At 40.4% G+C, this 21,320-nt stretch overlaps 1 protein-coding gene across 8 annotated transcripts in view; it reads right to left on the bottom strand.

Moving 5' to 3' along the window:
* The window catches only part of LTBP1 (latent transforming growth factor beta binding protein 1), a 349,946-nt gene that overhangs the window by 210,448 nt on the left and 118,178 nt on the right, over positions 1–21,320 (bottom strand). The window lies entirely within an intron of this gene.

The following is a 21,320-nucleotide window of genomic DNA, read 5'->3' as shown; positions in this document are numbered from 1 at the left end:
AAATGCTGTAACTTGACTGCATAGCAGAGGCAGCACAGTATCACAAAATGGGCACACGTCTAACTGTCGGATTCTGGGTTGTAATTCTGGCTCAACCAAGGTGTGACTTTGGACATGTCATTTTACCTTTTCTCTAAAACATGAGGGAACTGGAACTGGTGTTTCCTAGCCAGTTCAAACTTTCATGTCTCTATCAGGGGTCAGCAAACTATGGCCCTGGCATCAAATCTGACCCACTAACTGCTTTTATAAATCAAGTGTGATTTGAATACAGCCAGGCTTGTCTATTTACATACTATCTATGGCTGCTTTCATGTGCTATAAAAGCAAGAGAGAGTATATGGCCTCACCCAGAATTGCTGTTCACAGCTAAGCCCCAATATAAACTCTCAAGCAAAGCACACTACAAAAACCCTATTTTGACTTCTACATCTGTGATCTGCCCCCGGCCAGGTCGTTCGTTCCTCTTTCCATAGCCTAGGCAGAAAGCAAAGAAGGTAGCAGCAGATGGTTCGTCTTTGAGGCTTTTTAAGGCTGGTAGAAAGCAGTGCCCTTCCTGTTGCCACTGGGTGACTGCAGTGGCCAATGGGGAGACTGGCTCCAGGCCAGCCTTTTCTCTGCCATCTCCTGCCTGCCAAAAGCAATTCTGCCCCCTTATACTGCTTTGATTTGACCAGGATATTTTCAGAAAACCATCCAAGGCCTTTATAGGCCCTCAACAAAATTAACTGTAGTCCAAATCTGAGCTTGGAAACAAAACCTTAACCAAATAAACCATTAGAATGTCAAGGCTGGAATGGGACCTTAAAGGTCTTCTGACACAACCTTTAAAGATTTCTAGTGACGGGGAGCTCATTAGCCACTAAGATAACACGTTCTAATTATGGGCAGTTCCTAACAAGTGCTCTTCTTCCTTCAGGAGCTGAAGATACCCTCACAGTCAGCTGCACCCCTTAATCCTAATTCAGCATCACAATGTGATGCCTCTTCCACACGACAGCCTTTCAACTGCTCAAAGAGAACTGCCACATAAACAAAGAAAGCTGACTTTAAAGGGGACTTGAAGAGATAGGCTTGGGTAGGCCCTCTCATTTCACAGAAGAAAACAATTCCTCTGGAGAAATACCCTCCCAGTGTTTCAAATGTTTTTCTAAGACCATTTCTCATTCACCAGTGGTTCTAACACAGGAGATCAGGACACACAATCTGAAGTAGGGAGATATCCTAGTGGCCAACCAGACCTTCCAGCATCATATAAAACAACATCCACACACTTTTTCCATAAAGGGCCAAACAGTGAATATTTTAGGGCTTTAGGCCTAAAGGACTTGGTTGCAACTATTCAACTCTGTTACGGCAGCAGGGAAGCAGCCTGTCAAAAATAAGATGTAAATGAATAGGTATCACTGTGTTCCAATAAAACTTTATTTAACGAAACAGTTTGCCAACCACTGCTTTAAATGCTTGTATGGCATTCGAACTTTTTCTAAGACTGTATTTCAGAAATTTTAAACAGTACAATAGAATTCTGATTCCATAATCAGACAAAATTCACCCAGTTTGATTTTTTTACAGTAGCACAAAAAATTCAGCCTACATTCTAAGTTGTCAAACTATGCTTACAAATATCTTGAGATTACCTTGTATATGAGTGTGTGAAGCCCGAAAAAAAAAGAAAAAGAGACAACATTGTCCCACTTCAAAAGAACATAAACGTGTATTTTTTCTGGCTCTTGGTACAATAATGAAATTAGAAATGGTGTGCCAACTATTTTGTCTTCTCTGGCATTAACTCATAGCGCCAGCAGCTGCCATGCAGAGGCTCATACTGTTGCCTAAATTATGCTCATTTAGGCGAATTGAGACATCCAAAAAAAGCAAGCACTTAATCATTATTCCCATTTCACCTCCCAGCTACAGTAGTCACTTTATAGGCACTTGAGAATCTCCGGATCTATTGTTTTAAAAACATTATATTTCTTTGCCAAAAAAAAAAAAATTTGGCTTAGAATCATCTGGATTTTCAAAAAGGCAGAGACAGTTTCATATGACTTAATTCTGATGTTTACAATGTTCACATCTTCTTGGAAGCGGAAGACACATTTCATTTTGTATTTCCCCTGGTGTTTTACAAGAATTCTGGTACAATCTAATTCTAAAACAGACACTTGTATTCTCAGCAGGTCCTCTTGTGTCTTCACGGAGCATTTATTTCTTCATTATAACTAGCTTTAGTTTCCCACGTCAATCTCCAAATCACTACTGAAACATCACAACTGTTTGACATTATCACTCACAGCTCTAACAGGATCTCCACAAACATTAAATGGATCAGAAAATACACTCTGCTGCCCCCACTCCTTTAACATCATTTCCACATATGTGTATCTGGGGTATTGTGTAAAGAGGGTAAGTTTTAATGTACTCCAAACTAAGGTACACTGCTCCGAGATTCCAATTCTCACATGTGACAAGCTGAAGACAATACCACTCATCTCTCTAGAGTTCGGTATGAATTTAGTAATAGTGGCCTTGACTACAGAGGCCATTTGGTCTTTGAAGAGGCATCTTCCTCAAATACCTTGAATAAATTAATACTCAAGGACTCCTGGTGCCTCCCATAGAGTAGGTTCCAAATAAATGAGGGATAAATGAAGTGACCCAAAGGATGACTGTAGAACCCCCACAGAGACTGGGGACTCACCGGATACTCGAGTCATTGTGGTCTAAGGCCTTGCTTCACCAGTGAGGATGGAAACTGAAGGCCACAGTCAAATCAGTGGTAGATCGTCCCTAGTGGCACCTGTTGGCTGATTAAGAATTACAATCTGGGAAGCGAAAGTCAGGCCAGTCAGGAATTAATTGGAAAGTGTTGGCACAGCTTTCAATGGGCTTGGTCCCTCTGATGAAACAATGTAAGTTTTAGATCCCTGTAGGTGAGTCAGTCCCAGAATTCTTAAGCAAGCACTTTCAAACCTTGGGTTTTCGAGGCTTGGCTAGAAACATAGATTGCCTGGAGCCATGCAGCACCTCCTCTGGGCCTCCTAGTCAGTCAGTCAGTCAAGACACTCAAGAGTCAACATCCTGTCTGCAGCTTCTGCCAGACCCTGTGTGAATTTATACCTCCAAGAAGACACCCTGGCACATGGTTTAAAACAAACCACAGACATGCAGGGTGAATGGCAACGGGAATGGAAGCAAAGCCGATACCCTCTCCATATAAAAAGCTTTCATTTCTGCTCCCCAATCATTGATGACAGAGAGAAATTCAAAAATGTGAAAATGGTTCTTGACAAATGGACTTCAGTCTAGAAAAGAGCACAGCTGCCATCTTTTAGTCATTAGACTAGGATGTGACCAACAGCAAAGGCAGCCAAAGAAATAAATATAACAAGTTCAAGACTCACATCAGATGTCATGAACACACACAGTCTCCCCTGCATTCACTCAGAATGCTCCGACAGCACCTCAGCACGCATCCAACTTAAACAGCAGGGACCTACAAGCACAGGCCATAGCCTCTGGGAAGGAGAAGCAACCTCTCTGTGGTTAAAAGCCATCACCCAGCCCATTAACTGAGGCCTGCTTAAGGAGACCTGGGAACTGATTCAGTACCCAGGTCACCTGCGAGAGAAACTGAGCAAATTGCTCATTCTTCCACTTGCAGTCCATTGCTTGCCCGAAGGCCAAGAATTCTTTGAAGGACAAATCATAAAAGTACTAAATAATGCTTAGAATAACAAGACTTGATTGTTCAGCTCTCCAGGCTTGTGTAACTCCTCCTGGACCATTAAAATAATGCCCATAGAATACTCTGTGTTCCTAGAGAATGGTGCTATGTAAACAGAAATTGATATCAAACCTGTTACTTCATCAGATTGCTCCAGTCCTGGAAAACCCTCCCAAAGGGAAACTCAGATGAGATTTCTAGTTCTGATGTGGGCACTTCCTCAGATAAGAATCTAGAGTTACATTCCAGTACTGTCTCTTGAGTTTTTCCAGGCAGAAGTAACTAAGTGAAGAGGTAGGGAGATAAATATGTGCTATACCAGTGATACAAATTAAAACATCTGAGCTTCCTTCTCGGTTCAGTTTTCCCTTAATATTCACTGAAGGAAACTATGTCAGTTACTCATCTCTCTTACACACACATATATGATTTCCTTCTACTTTTACACATATAAGGAGACAGACCGACAGACAGAGGGAAAAAAAAAAAAGAAGAAGAGTATGTTAAATCATTTCATACAAGATTAAATTTTGGGGAATAATCTGAGTTTCTGAAAGAATTCCTTATTGCTTATCAAAGAGCAGGTATCAAGTACATACCATGCTTGAAAATGTAAAATGTAGTTCCCAAAATACCTATTTAGGCAGAAATGCAGACGCTACCTAGTCACACAGTCTCAAGTATGACCTTGCTTATTGCTTCCCTAAGAAAATAAAAGCTCTAAAAACCCAGGCCTACCTGGAGCTGTCCTGCCTTCCTTCTCAAGGAGGTGGTCCTAGCTACAGCCAACCCCTCCACTGAAACAATGGATCCCCTTCCTCTGTTGCCTACTCAATGACTTCCTTCTCTATTAGTTCCCATTAGTGTGCAAACATGCTGTACTATTTACCATCTTTCAAGAATAGCCTTCCTATTATGTTAAGTGAAATAAGTCAGAAAGAGAAAGACAAATACCATATGATCTCACTTATATGCGGAATCTAAAGAAAAGAATAAGTGAATGAACTAATCAGAGACAGTTTTGGAAACATGGAGGAAAAACAGAGGGTTGCTAGAGGGGCGGGGGGTGGGGATAAGGGGAAGGTGAGAGGTTTTGAAAAATAGTCGGTAACCACAAGATGGTCATGGGGGTTTGAAAATTAATTTGGGGAATGTACAGAGGGATAGTGGATGGGGGGAGGGGGGTTCACACAGTGTGAGGGATATAAATGATAAACGTCTAAGTTTTGCTTTGTCTTGTGCACCTGAAACTAATTTTAAAAAAAATAAATTAAAATGAAAAAAAAAAAAGAATAGCCTTCCTCTCGTCCCCACAACTCTCTACTCCTCCTCAAAGGAGCTGCTTTACTGGCTGTCTCCACTACCTCCCCTCCCATTCTCTCTTGAACCTGCCGCAATCAAGCCTTCCCTGTCAACACTTCACCAAAGCTGCCCATTCGAAGGACACCAGTGGCCTCCATGTTGCCAAATCCAATGGCAAATTCTCTGACTACTGCTTACTCAAACTTTCAAGCTATTGGACAGTAGAACACTGCTTCATAGAATACACTTTCTTCACTTAGGTTTTGGTTACCCTACTCTCTCATGCCTTTCTCTCCTACCTCGATGGCCACTGCTCCTTATAATCCTATCCAGGGAGGGCCCCCGAGCTCAGTCTATATAGCCTTCTCTTTTCTATACTAATTTCCCAGATGATGATATCCTGCCCTATTTCCTGGATTTAAATACCATCTATAGACTTCTGTATAAAATGTTTCACTCTAGCCTGGATCACCTCTACCTTGTATATGTGTGTGTGCATACGGGTACTGAAGTGTGTGTGTGCGTGTGTGTGTGTGTGTGTGTGTCTAAGAACCCAACTATCCAACTGCTTATGGAACTTTGCTAGGCAGATGTCTAATGGACATCTCACTCAAAACATATTCAAAATTAAGCTTTGATTCCTCCCTGTATCCAAATCCAAACCTGCTCTTATTCATGTCTTGCCCCATTTCAGAAAATGGCAAGTCTATTCTTCAGCTGTTGTCATCTGAGGCTCAATACAACAGCAAATCCTGTTACCTCTACTTTCAGAAGATGACAATTTCGCACCACCTCCATGGCAAACACTCTGGTACAATGCATCACCATCTTTTGTCTGGATTATTTCGACAGCCTCCTAGCTGGACTTGCTGCTTCCACCTTTCCCTCCTGTACAATTCATTCCCCACACAGCATTGGGTGCATCCTTTCTTAATGTACGTCAGTCAGGTGAGGGTGCTCCTCCCTTCGGTAGCTTCCCATCTTACTCAGAACACAAGCCAACGGCCGATGGGGCCCTCCACAGCTGTGACCCCCCTGACCTCATCTCCTATACTTCTCCCCAACCCACTCACTTCCTCGCTATTCCATAACTACTTGGCACACTCCCATCTCGGGCCTTTGTACTTGCTGTTCCTTCTGCCGAGAACACTCTTCCCCAGATATGCACAGCTTCTTTCCTCACCTCCTTCAAGATTTCTCCAGAAGGTCACATTATCAAGAGACCTTTTCTGACTACCTTACAAAACTGCAACACCTCCACACATTACCTATCCCCATACCCTGCTCTATAGTTCCTATTTACTATACAAAAACAATTTACATATTTACTGTTTGATTATTGTCATGAGAACACAAACTCCATGAGGGCAGGAATGTGTCTGGTCACTACTACATACCCAACATGTGTCTCAAAGTAAGTGCTCAAGAAATTATAATTGAATGAATAAACTTCACTGACAGGAAGCTAAATAACAAATAATATTTATGATGGGGTAATTGTTAGTAGTGTTAAAAGAAACAAGGAACACTCCTATGAAAACTTTAGCCCCAAACTATACTTGTTACATGCTATAGTTGTCAGAGAGAAATGTTTTGGCCGTAAAAGTTTCAGATCAAGGGAAACCACAGTTGTTAGGAAACCCTGCAATCATTACAAAACATATTTCTCCCAAAATCATTAAAACATCACCCAAAAATGGCCAATGATATGAAAAACTAAAAATTTTCAACTAAACATGCCAATGAGAGAATAACTGAATAAATAACAGGAAATAGATATTTCTCAAACACTTTTTCGAAAGCAAAACAATTACTTGTTCCCTAAATTTCACAACATATTATACAAAAAATCAAATTGACACATGATGGAAACCACCTCTAATTTTATAAATAAAATTTATGATGTGTAAGGAGTTGAGTTTTTTAACCTATTTGTGATTTACTAAGTATCCATTCCCTTTATTAGGCAAAGAACAAGGAAATTAAACACACTACTACCCAGATTCTGTGAAGTGATGTGAATTGTCACCAGGCCATAAAATCCACCAAAGAACAGAAATACATTTTGGTTCCCAGCTTGGGGAGATTGGCCAAAGGACTAAACAAAAATCCAGCAATGAAGATAGTAGATTTCAACCCAAATTTCCACTTACTTCAGGAGTCGGGTCTAATTCTGTGTTTCACTCATTTAATCTTTGTTTTGCCTTGATTCAAGATTGAAGGACTAAGATTTTCACCTAGATCACATTTTCTCACCTTCTATCTTGCCCTGTAGCCAGACACCCATGCCCCCAGTAGGACTATAAAAAGCACACCTTGAGACTATACAATTGTTTTTATCTTTCCTTTTTTCCCTTGGAGTCCGTCCTCCTTCAATACCATTCATCATAAGTTCTCTTCTCTAAAAATATTTTTTAAACGGTCCTATTTTTATCCCTGGAACAAAATCAAGTATGTGTGAAGGTATAATATATTTTACAGCCAAAAGACTAACTTTTAACCAACAAGTAGTTTACTTACCCAGCAGGATCTGACCCAGTGTTTGGGGAAAGCAAATATAGTTGGTAATAAAAGTGGAGAACCAGCCAAACAAACCAATGGCTTTTTGACATTTTCATTTTCGGACCTTTTCTGTAAAATATTTTTCTTTAACACCATAGACCCTGAAGGGATTCAACTGTCCCTTCAGTCTACAGATGAGACTTCAGCTTCTCAGTTTGCAGTTTGCAGATGAGAAATGCCCTAGACAGTAGAGGACAGGCTCTGGACTGCAGTCTCAGGAAAGAGGTGACTGCACTTGCTGAAGGAACCAGAACTAATTAGAGGCAGCAATGGGGCACAGTCCTGGTGGCCTACAACTGCAGCAAGTGCTCCCACAGTATTTCCTGCACCACAGCTTTAAAACCGCAGCTGTGCAGTCTAGAAATCTCTCCTCTGCTCCTAATGCTGAATACCAGAGAGCCTGCTTTGCCATCCCTTCCGGCATGGACAATGGTATTTGAAATGCTGTGATCAAGAGTTAAAAAAACACATTCCCCAAGATGACAGGACTTAAATCAGTTCAACACTGTAAAAGAAAGTCAGGGAGGGAGAGGGAGCCCACACTATATCCATTTTCTCAATTCTGACTTGACAATGCAATCCTCAGCCTGGATCCAGAATCCTGACAAATCATGGGAACCACTCTTGGGGTTAAATGAGTTTGCCCAGGGATTTTCTTTTCTTTTTTTTTTTCTTTTTTACCATCAACACTCAAGATGATCATCTTTCTAAGAGTCTGTCTCCCAAGGAAGACATACCATTTAAAAGAAGCATTTTTTCATGTAAAACACCTCTATCTCCCTTAAGAATCTGCCAGTCTCAGCAGCAGCACAGCATTAAATTCCACAAGACGGCCCTGGGATGAGAAGCTGAAGTCCAATGAACAAGAGGAAGACGACACTGGTGTCCCCGGGTGAACAGAACAAGTCGTAGAGAAGTAAACATGTACCTGTCTCCCATCCTAATACTCATTCAATCTGGCTAGTTTTGCATGGGCTGCTTACAGAAAAAGTAGGTTAGATATGCTTCACGTGACTCACACTTTCTGCCCCTTAATTTTGGAACTGTATTAGGTTTTATTTATTCCCACATTTGTTGTTTTTCCAAAGAGAAGTAAATGGAGGCATTTGTTATCCGTCTATCACTCACCATTTCCATAAATAACATCTACTTATTTGTATGTGGAGAAGCAAGTCTGACTAAAAGGATAGATATCTACTGGGCTACGTGCTTACCAAGGAACAAATTTCATGACTTACTCACAAGCTTGATTAAGTAGGGGCCATTTCACATGAGGGGCCCAGATTATCTCCACCATATACTTTTAGAATTAGGATTCCATATAAGTCTATATAATTGCTATGACAAATGTTTCGGACAAAATCAAACTCCTTCGAAAGAAATTAGGACCCTTTCCCATCTAGATTCAGAGGAGCCTCACCTCCTGCAGCAGCCCCATATAAAGCCAGGTCATTGACCAGGTAGAACTGTCCAATGGTCCTTACTCACGCATCTACTTCCTTCACTGCAGTTTCCTCCCCATAAATAACCCTGCGCCATTTTTCTCCACATTTCGTCCTTTTGACCCAACTCAACTACCCCTTCTCTCCACGATTTTCAGCAACCTACACATGACCAAACAATACTACCCTCCATTTTCACTTGGCTTTTTGCACATACTTCCATTTATGTACATTTCTCTATTTCTCCAACCTTCCCTTAGCCTCAATCAAACCAAAGACAACAGTTTATAAGCTTATCCTCCTTTTCTATTTATAACAAAAAATCCCACCTGGCGATTCTTCCTCTTTGGTAATGGGAAAGAGTGCACAGTAAGACAGGAGTGACACAGGAAACATTGCAGGGGGAGGAAATGAAGATAAGTGACCCGAGGGCCTATGAGCTCAGGCTGGGAATACATGGGAATTCCATTGTCTACGGAAAGGACAGGGAAGGACTGTACTAAAACAACTAATACCTCCAGGTCACAAAAATTTTTAACAGAGTTGAAGTCAGAGTTCCATTACCTTCATAAAGGGCATGGAAATTTCCCTCTTACACTAAAGGCAGACACAAGGAAGAAAATGACCTATTACACTTTCCAAAATTTCAATTCTGCTTGAAAGAAAAAAACAAAGTCAAAAGACGGGGCAGAGAAGGAAACCAAACCCTGTGCCTGTACAAGCATTTCGAGTCACTGCAGCTGCCCGGCCAGAAGTAGACACCTTGGTACTCCTCTGAGGGACTCCCATTCTTTCAAATAGGCAATAAAAATGTAGCATTAACAAAGTTATCATCGTGCGAATGCATTTTAAGAATCACTAAGAAAGTTGAAGATAAGAACATTTTTGCAACTGCCAAAACAACTCAAGTTTGACGGATCCATCAAATAAAAAATCTGGTGAAGCAATTAGTTATATAGAAGAAAGACGGCATTTTTAAATCTCTGAAGTAATCCAGAATTATAGAATCAGGGATATCTAAGCTCACAAAATACAGATTCTGTCAATTTTTTCTCCCAGGACAAACTTCTCTCTGCCTCAGTTTTCAAATGACTCCATCAAATGGCCCCAACTTCTCTCCCCAAGGGATGACTGCCAAATTCAATAGATCTCATCATTAGAAAAGATTTTAGCCTAAAAGTCCCTTTTTTCAAAGTCATCATATTATATCGAGCTATGCTCCAGTATCATGTAATAAATAAAATTGACAAATGATTAGTTGGCCAATACAAAATGAATTACTGATGTGCAATTACGCATCATGGTAAGTTTTCCAGCTGTCAGTTCATTCTTTCTAGGTTACTCATTTTTAACTTCCTCTTTTGCTTTTGACTCTCGTCAGGAGAGTGCCTCTCCTGTTGAACACTACGGTGGTTTTAACATTTATCCACGAATTCTTTGATACTTGTTTCTTCAAGAAGTGAAGTATAATTGTTCACCCTTGAGCATGGGCTGGTCTTAGTAACTCGTCTAAAGAACAAGTGGCCGGTCAGCTCAGTTGGTTAGAGTGGTGGTGCTAATAACACCAATGTTGCCAATTCAATCCCCACATGGGCCACTGTGAGCTGCACCCTCCTTAAAAAACAAAACAAAACAAAAAAAACAACAGATAAAAGCGGAAGTGATGGCTAGCGACTTCAAGAGAGTTGGTGTCTCTCCCTCTCGAATCACTCAACTCTGGGAGAAGCCAGCTCCCGTGCTGTGAGAATACTTGAGGAGCCTAGGGAGGAGGCCTACAAGGCAAAAAACCTGAAGTCTCCTGCCAATAGCCATGTGAGTGAGCCATCTTAAAAGCAGATCTTCCAACCCCAGTAGGAGCTACCCTGATGGTAACTTCATGAAAGAACCTGGGCCAGAACCAACCAGCTAAGATATTAGGTTAGTGCAAAAGTAATTGCAATGATTTTTAACCTTTTAAACCGCAATTACTTTTGCACCAACCTAATACTTCCGAATTCCTGAACCAAAGAAAACTGCAAGATGTTTGTTGCTTTAAGCCACTGAGGTTTGGAGTAAGTTGTTACACAGTAGTAGATAGCTAACATAAACACATACACACTCCACTGCTTTGCTTTTTTGCCTAGATTCTGAGAACATGCTGGTAGAAGCAGAATTTATGGACCTTTTTAAATGTACAGAGCACTGTCTGCATTAAAATGTGTACTGATGGACTCATGAAATGTGTACTGAGTTCCTACTAAGCTACAGAGCTCAAAATACACACCACAACTACTTAAGTTACGCTCAGACATCACAGACAAGGCAACTACAGAGACATTCATCAGGAACTCGACCAAGAACATTTTGTTAGGAAATGGTAGAGCTGGGATTTCAGTATGAGCTCCTGTTCATTCCTCACCACCCCAGTGCCTCTCTTACACTATTAATGAGCATTACAATGAAAACTGTATGATACAGAGCACTTGGCAAGGTTGGGGTGAGACAGAAAAACAAACACAGACTGAGCATACACTGTATGTTTAGCTACGTTGTGTATCATGTCCTTCATCGAACTTTATTCTTACAACAGTCCTATGGAATACGTGTCAAGAGTTTCATTTGACAGACAAACTAATATTCCGAGGTTTAACGGGGCAGGATACAGTAAAACCACTCACAGGCTCCACCCTCCAGGATCTTGCAATTTACAGTGGAAAAAAAGACACACACAGAATAGTGCTATCCAACCCATCTAATTCACAAGATTGTGGCAGGGACCATATGAAATAATTTGTATGGATATAATTCATAAGCTTTTAAATACTATGCAAATACAAGAGGATATCGTTACACATGGTCAGCTCTTAGTGGAGCAACTGTGAGAAAAACCCAAACTAGTAGTGACAATTACCTCATGATATATTATACAGTAAAACCCATAAGAGCTTCCAAATATGGGAAAATTTCATCTCAAGATGTTTGCTTTCGTGATCATAATTACTATTAAAGACTCTAGACTAAAATAAAATTCTACTTTGGGCTTTGATTTCTACATAATTTCCAGATAAAACCTGACTGCTTGACTTTGTTTGAAAGGGATCAAAATGGATTTCAACCAGCAGTAGAAACCCACTCATTAGAAAGGCTAATTTTGCATTTGAATAATTTTTGTTAAGTTAAACAATTCTTGCCAAAAGCTCTATATTTAGATAATTTAAAAAATATGTGATTGTTATTATATGTGATTTTCATACATATAATAAAATTGACAAGTTTTTTTAAACTATAGTCAAATTTTGACTTTATACTCACCTAAAAGTAACTTACACAGAAATCTAATTCAGCACTCTTTTCAATGAGTAAGATTTGTTTTGGCAATTTCTAACTCATTATATTTTTGGTTCCTAACAAACTTATATGAATAACATGTAGGGTATATTTTCAATTATGTGCTAATATTAGAATATTGAATTAATGAATATCAAGCATTTAGGACAGTGGCGGGTACATAGTAAGTGCTAAACAGATGAAAGAGGAAGCTAGAACCTACATGGTGTCTTTGATGGAGACAAATGAGTCTACATCCATATCCCTAATTACCTGATCTTCAAAGACAAGAAGATAATTTACAATATCCTTAGCAGGTTTGCAAAAAAAAAAAAAACCAGTATATGTTCTTGATGTAAATTAAGGTGTGGTTCAGAAACTGGGATGTCTGACAAAAAAAATTATGAATCATTTTCTCCACTGAGTCTTTTAAAAATTCCTTTAAAAAGAGGCATCTAATTTTGCTACACTTCCATGTTCAAGACATGGTACAGCATGCATGATATGTATCTACACACATACCCCTCTGTGGTTGCCTGAAAATCCATACCCAAAAAGATGATGAATGAATAGGAGGCATGATGGGATATCACGAGTCATTGAAAAGGTTCCTGCCCATGCTAATGAACTGATACTGGACGTTCTCCAGCCAATGTGAGCAAGAATCACTGAGACCTGAGAATGCTCTGTTAAAAATTCAAATGGGTACTCAAACATAAATAAAGAATAACACATCAAGCCCTACCCAACCCCAGACCATGGAGAACAATTCTTTAAGTGTTTCAGTGGTCTTGGGAGCTGACGGAACTGGCCCATCCACTCCTCTGTCCATCTGCCAACCCACCCCACGCTTTCTTAGAAATGTGGGGGTGTGCACAGGAGTAAGAGCTAAAAAAGGGAATGAAGAAAAGAAGCGAAGCAGCTGGGTTTTCCCTCTCTAAAAGGCAATCTTTGGTGCTCTGAGATAGCAGGACGTGCAGCTGTTAGAGGGAAAGGCACAAATAGAACACGTGTTAGCTGGGGTCTCTGCTGCCTACAACACAATGTGAGGGGTGCACATTATGTCAAGTGATAGGATGGTACAGTAAAGCTGTGTGCAATAATAAGGGGGATAAAAGTCTCAGGAAAATCCAGGAACAGCCAGACCTCATGAATGGTAGGATGTATTTCAGTAACTGGGAAGACATTAAGAATCCACAGTACTTTTAGTAACCCATTACATGTTGCCCTATTCCTAGCCCTTTTCAGAAAATGCTATCGAACTTCATTCTTGTAGCCAACATTAATATGATACACAGCATTTCTGGCTGTTTCTGCTTCTACTTGGCATTCCACTTCTGTTCCAGTTCCTTAATGTTATACTCTAACTTACAAAGTCCTTGAGAGCTTCTGAATAATTTCATCAATATCATCCCTGGTGGGGACTGCTCTTCTGCCAGGCCCCCTTAGAGGCAACTGGCCAGCTCAGATAGGTTTTTCATGGGTCAAGTGCCACCCATTTTCTAGTCCACTGTGGCGAGACGAGAAGGTCACCCAGACTAGGATTTTTACCAGTATGTGTCCTATTTGATTAAAACAGTATCATTTACTCTACTGAGACTAACAATTGACTTGTCCAGATTGTTTTAAAAAGTAAATCTTCTGCCCAACTGATAGGTTATCTCAGAAAAGTAGTAAATGTCAAAGAAGCTGGGCAGCAGACCAGCTCTATGCCTGTTTCATGGCAGAAGGAAGAACAGAACCATGCAAAGCCTCTTAAAAAGCTCAGAACTGCTTCACTGTTGTTCCACCCACACTCCATTAGTCAAAACAAGTCACATGACCAAGGTCCAAGTCAGTGGGATGGGAAAGTCCACTATACCCATAGGGAAGCCATGGCAAGAGGGAGGAGGGAAGAAAATTATGCATCAGTGAGATCTGGGCATGTGGGAGGAAGAGTTCTGGTTTCTGCTGGATTCGAGGCAGGCGGTACAATCATGAGATGCACCTGTAGCCATTCAGTGGGGTTCATTAACAGAAGGAGAACAGCTGCCTGAGGGGTGTGGTTCCAGACACCAGTCCCACACAAGAAGCCCAGAGGCCACCAACCCAGAGAACAGCAGACACCGCCCTCTCGCCCGTTCTATGGATGTTCTTTCTTTCACCAAAGCTTTCTAAATCTATCTCTAGGATACAGGGATTTTTAAATAAGATGTTCTTCACAAAAGCAACCACTGCCTATTAAATTGTTTTCATTTAGTTACCAAAAAAAACAAAAACTCAAATCTTGAGAAAACCAACTTGTGAAGTACAATGAGGGCCACAAGTATTTTTTAAATGGATAGTTGATTATGCAGATAACGTAAGAAGCTTCCAAAAGTGACTGTTTAAATAACACACACATTTACATATGATGGAATACATATGTGTATGTGTGTATACATATATATACATATATATACGTTATACATATAAACATGTACATTTCATGGTTTAATATTTGTCAGTCAGAGAATTACTCAAATATAACCATACAGCAATTGCCTTAGAGAAGAAAGGTTTGCCTCCTACTCCAGCCATGTACGAACTTCTCTCTACTTATGGGAACAAAGTAGACCAAAGACAGCTGGGTTTCAGTTTAATTACATTTCAATTTCACAGGGGCTGATACTAAGTAAATATTGACAAATAATGCAGAATTAAAACCATAGACAATTACAATACAAAGTCTTTTTAAAGAAATGTCATATCAAAATAAAGAGGCAACCAAATGAATGGGAGAAGATTTTTGCAAACAGCGCCTCCAATAAGGGACTAATATACAAAATATACAAGGAACTCATGAAACTCAACAACAAAAAAACAAACTACCCAATTGAAAAATGGGCAGACAACCTGAAGAGACATTTCTCCAAAGAGGACATACAAATGGCAAATAGACATATGAAAAAATGCTCAACATCACTAATCATCAGAGAAATGCAAATCAAAACCACAATAAGATATCACCTCACCCCAGTCAGAATGGCTATCATCAACAAGACAAATAGTAACAAGTGTTGGAGAGGATGTGGAGAAAAAGGAACCCCCATATACTGTTGGTGGGAATGCAGATTGGTGCAGCTGTTATGGAAGGCAGTGGGGAGGTTCCTCAAAAAATTACGAATAGAATTACCATATGACCCAACAATCCCTCTCCTGGGTATCTACCCAAAAAATCTGAAAACATTTATACATAAAGACATGTGTGCTCCAATGTTCATTGTAGCTTTGTTTACGGTGTCCAAGACATGGAAACAACCAAAATGTCCTTCGATAGATGAATGGATAAAGAAGTTGTGGTATATATACACAATAGAATACTATTCGGTGATAAGAAAAGATGAAATAGGACCATTTGTGACAACATGGATGGATCTTGAGATTATAATGCTAAGCAAAATAAGTCAGACAGAAAAAGCAGAGAACCATATGATTTCACTGATGTGTGGTATATAAACCAAAAACAACAAAAGAACAAGACAGACAAATGAGAAACAAAAACTCATAGACACAGACAATAGTTTAGTGGTTACCAGAGGGTAAGGGGGTTGGGAGGTGGGAGATGAGGGTAAGGGGGATCAAATATATGGTGATGGAAGGAGAATTGACTCTGGGTGGTGAACACACAATGGGATTTATAGATGATGTAATACAGAACTGTACGCCTGAAATCTATGTAATTTCACTAACAATTGTCACCCCAATAAATTTAAAAAAAAAAGAAATGTCATATAAAAATCTAAGAAAAGTATGAGGTCTTTACCTCAAAGGGGGAGAGAAACTCCCCACAAGGCAGTCACTTTCAATGCTAAGAGGACCCTTCTGTAAGGAGACTAACCCACAAGAAGACAAAGCATTCTGCTTTAGTTCCCTTCAGAAGATCTCATGAGCAATATTGTGTACCATCTTGTTTATTCTGAATCAAAACTCTCATTTCAACTCTAATAGAGATTAATTCCCTAGAAACTACTTTCCCACTCAGAAGTGAAATCAACAAAACCCTCATTTTCTGGCACAAAAAAAACAACAACAACAACAAACCAAAACACCCTAAGGCTGAGTAAGCACCATCTCTTTTCTTTTTCAAATGCAGGTTTTCTCCTCCCCAAAAAATGTTGCTTTGTCATGTCCCCTAGGCAACCTGTAAATTCATTCCTGTCATTTTTCCCTACGAATAGCATGATTTGATTATAGAAGATTCTGGAGTCATACAGTGTTTATTTCTCAGTATCTTGAACTCAGTCCCAATATCCAGAAATACCCAGATCGGTTTATTTATTTATTATGAAATCTTGGGCCATTGGGATTAAAGCCTCTTTCTCTGGTCTGAAAGGCTGCCCACTGGGGAATTTAGATTACATAATCCTTCACTCTAGGTTTTCCTCTTCTGTTGTTTTCATATTGCTGGCTCAGCTTCCTAGAAGTGTTTATAATCAATCCACGCCCACCATTTCCCAGCTATCTTAAACTGCGTGTGAGCACTCAGGAGGCAGAGAGAATGTTCATGTCCACATACCTTCCTGGACTGGGTCATGATCAAGCAGTTCCTTGATAAAACATACCACCCACCTTCGTCCCCCAACTGAGGTACAGTGGCCATGTCAAGACCACACATGAACCTTTTCTGCGATAGGCAATAATACCCTGTCTTTCTGTGATATCTGGATTCCTAAAAGACCTCACCTCCAAAAAACCCTGGTGTTAACCTTCACCAGAATGCTTTCTCAATAGCTTGCACACAGTATGCAGAGGCTTTGCTGTCGAGGCTTGTAAGACAACCAGGACTTCAGGAACTGCCAGAGAGGGCCTCTCAGAGAACTGGAGTGGCCAGCACACTGGATTTCTCCTCCTGCTCTTCCTTTTCTTTCTTCACGTGATCTATGCTGTCACTCATACCCTAACCTTCAATATCCAAATGAGGCAAGGTGGTTGTCTCAGCACCAGACTATTCCTCACCGGCATTTTCAAAGGGTTTCTTCTCTAAAGAGCTCCGTATTGCAATTCATCCTGCACATAAGAAGCTGGCCACAGTTGTCTCATCTGTATTTATGACACTTACATTTGCCTCTGTTCATTTGCCCCCTCAAAGGTTTCCCCTTCCCCCCCGACCCCCCGCCTTTTGCAAAGGGCCACTAAGTGCAGGATGAATTTGGTGTTCTACTCTGAAGCCTACTTCCGTCCCCTGGTGGGTGCTGGGAACCATACCACAGACACCCCTCCTGGGGAGCTTCTGCAACTGGCACTGGGCACCCAGAGCTGTGAATCAATGTGCTGGCCCACCTCCTGGAAGTGACAGGCATACGCAGAACTGCCCAGGACAAATACTGCCTGTATCTCCTACCCTTCAGATTTGTTTTGCCAAAGCAACAGACTTGGATGTCTCCTCTAATCCTTTGCAGAACCACTCACTTCTCTCAGTCAGGGCAACCAGGAAGACACAGATGGATTTACTGGGAACCTCTTTGCTGTGCCAGCCTGCATCCACAGAAAATCTTCACTCCAGACACATGAACTTACTTCTTTCAGTGGGAGATAGACCCTTTGTCATCAAACCCTGAGATGCTTTCACATTGTATGCTTCCTGATGTCAGTGTGAACGCAGCTTGATGGATAATGCTAGCACATTCGACCAGAGAGTCACTGGAAGTGTAAAGAGGGGGTTCTCATTTCCAAAGGGTCCATGCCTTTCCCAGCCTGAGACTATGGACTGCGGTTTGGCCAGAACTAGGCTGCAGGGACTTGGGCAGCAGGGCTGCTGCTGTAAGAACAACTGACTCTGCCTCCATCTCAGTCAGACCTGAGACCTGGGGGGCTGTTCTACGTTCAAATGGGGAAGCTGAGACTTCCACTCAGCCCATGACTGTCCACTGGGCAGAAGCAGAGTTGACTGGTCCACTGCAAGGGCTGGGAAAGGGGCGGCCGGTTAGCTCATTGGTTAGAGTGTGGTGCTGATAACACCACGGTTGTCGGTTTGATCCCCGCATGGGCCACTGTGAGCTGTGCTTTCCTTTAAAAAAAAAAAAAAAAAGCAAGTAAGCAAGTAAAGGCTGAAATAGGTCAGTGCACACCACAGCTTCCAGGGCTAAGACGTCTCCTGTGGTCCCAGTGCAGGCAGGATAAGGTTTTCTTCTGTCACTGGAGACAGACCGGGAGCTGTGGATGTGCTTCCTGAACTACTATGATTACTTACTTAAGCAGAAGGATTAGGCTTGTCCTAACTTTTCTGTGTCTGTGTGTGTGTGTGGTAATTTAAGAGTATCATATATTTGCAATACCAGTGCTCAATCTCTCTCGTATCTCAGCACAGAAGACATAATAAATTGGCAATTCTCTTAAGAGTTTGACTTATATTTGTTTAAAAAACTTTAAGAAAGCAGTATACGAGTATAAAACAGGATATCTGCCTTCCCTGAAATTTAAAATTTCAACCTTGTTGAATTTAAAGATCTAAAATTTCAGAAGACAATTTTAAAATATAAATAACCTGTTTAAAAGCCAAGTATGGAAAACAACTGGAATTAGCGATGAGACATCTCGTTTAGAAAAGTTTACATTTCTAAGCATTTCCAAATATTAAAGTGATATGATAGAAAAAGAGACAAAGCAGTTGAATATTTAAATCAGATTTCCCCACTCTTTTAGCTGTAGGACCCTTGGCATCCTCTGCAAAGCAGCTGTCTAGGGAACCACTTTAGTTACATGGATATTTCTGCTCATCCTAAAGCTCTCCTTTCTAAGTAACTCTACACTCTACCTTAGTAAGCTCTCCAGGACTTATAACCCTGATGGTAAAAATGTCCTTCCACCACAGTCTATGACAGAAATACTATTTTCTGGTTTTAACATTATCAAGCATCCGATGGTATTTTTACTACAACAGCAGATAGTCTGATGTGGATACTTATTACCCTCAAGGTCTTTTTCTAGTGGGTCATGCCAAACTAATCTCTTTATACGTGAGTTATTTGGGTTTGCTCCTGAGCATATGGTATTCTAATAATCTCATCTAACCATTTTTATAAGATCGCCTTTCAAATGTTATCATGTCATTTCAACCTTTCTTCTTCCTCTATGTTAAAAATACTACTAAACCAACAGATTTGGTTTACGTACTCTTTTCTACAAGTTGCCAAGGAAAATACTGGATAAAGCAAACCACTCTACCCCCCACTATCCTTAGGCCTTTTGACAGAGCTGACAAGTTCCATTCCTTGAAGCTTTTTGAGCTACCTATTTGGAAATAATTTTGTAAATATTTTCATGTTATTTTTTAACATAACATGGCTTTTAGTATATTCACAGGTTGTGCAACCATCTAATTCCAGAACACTCTCCTCAGCCCAAAAGAAACTTCTTACCCATAAACAGTCACTCCCCATTCCCTCTCTCCTCAGCCCCTGGCAACCATTAAACTACTTTCTGTCTGTAGGGACATTTCATATAATTTTCCTATTCGGGATATTTCATATAAATGGAATTATATTATGTGACCTGGATTCTTTTGCGTCTGGATTATTTCGGTATGCTCTGCTTTCAAGTTTCATTCACATTGTGGCATGTATCTATACTTCATTCCTTGTAATGGCTGAACAACCAATGACATGATATGCCACATTTTATTTATCCACTATCAGCAATGGACATTTTGGTTGTTCTCACTTTGGGGCTATTATAAATACTGCTATGAACATATATGTATATGAGTTTTTGTGTACACATATATTTCCAATTCTATTTCGTATATAGCTAGGAGTGGAATTACTGGGCCATAGAGTAAATATGTGTAACTTTTTGAGGAACTTGGGGGATATCTTAATAGGATGTGGTCCAGCTAGACGGCCGTTACTGGGTCATCCAGTGAAAATGCTGCTTCCATCAACTATCAAAAGGCTTTCTATAAACAACCAGGAGTAATATTCATTACTTGCCCAGTTGCTGTGTGGCCTGTCACTCTAACATTAAAGGAAACAATACTTATCTGAGACCAGATAAGTCTTACCAGTGGTTTCCTGGTAGTTCATGCTTTTCTGGCTGCCTTCAAACTAAGTGGAGATATATCTGAGAAGCGTTAGGGTGAGGAGGGTGAGTTGCTGTGACAATGAAGGACTGTTGGGTTATAGACAGGGCTTTGATTCAATTGTCGTGTTCCAGGCACCAATCAGGTCCAAAACCTAGATATTTTTAGTAGATTGAGAGACTGTGAGTCTCTAGATCAGCAGTTGGCAAATGACAGCCCCGGAGCCAAATCCAGCCAGCTGCCTGATTTTTAAAAACGTAGCAGCAAAGAATTATCTTTACATTTTTAAATGGTTACATTTTAAATAGTTATAGAAGTACCTATATATAACATCTTCAATTTGTGTCTTTGCTGATGAAGCCTAAAATATTTAGTACTATCGGGTCCTTTAATGAAAAGTTTGTGGAACCCTGCTCTAGATAATACTCATGCAAATTAAATTCCGTTAAGACCACTGAATAAAGCAGAACACTCTTATTATCACTAGAGCTATCCAGTAACCAGAGAACACCCAATCCAGGATGTCAAGTTACCCAGGAAGTGACTCAGAAGGCTGGTAAATGCACCAAATTAAAATAGAAAAAGTGGTGGGCACACACTGGACAGGGATAGTTAATTATGTCATCGAAACTCTGGGACATTTCAATAACATAGTCATTCATGTCTTACAATAAAGAATGCCTCACTAGCAACTTGATAGTTTGTCTGTCCCTATCTAGTTGGTTTTGTCTCAAGAGTGCTAGAATTAACACTCAAACACAACTTGCTTTACTGAAGCCATCATCTCCCATCCTCATCGTTTTCCTCCTTATTCTGGCGAATTCTCTTTTTGTAGATGGGTGTTAACAGCAAATCCTTATTCACCTCGGCATGCAATGCTGCTGCCTCCTCTACTATGAGCTGATGAAGCTATACAAATGCTTACATCATTATTACTGCT

This window comes from Rhinolophus sinicus, linkage group LG05 (genome assembly GCF_036562045.2).
Source record: "Rhinolophus sinicus isolate RSC01 linkage group LG05, ASM3656204v1, whole genome shotgun sequence".
Classification (NCBI taxonomy): Eukaryota; Metazoa; Chordata; class Mammalia; order Chiroptera; family Rhinolophidae; genus Rhinolophus; species Rhinolophus sinicus.
The sequence above is the reverse complement of the archived record's forward strand: the minus strand, read 5'-3'. Positions and strand labels throughout refer to the sequence as shown.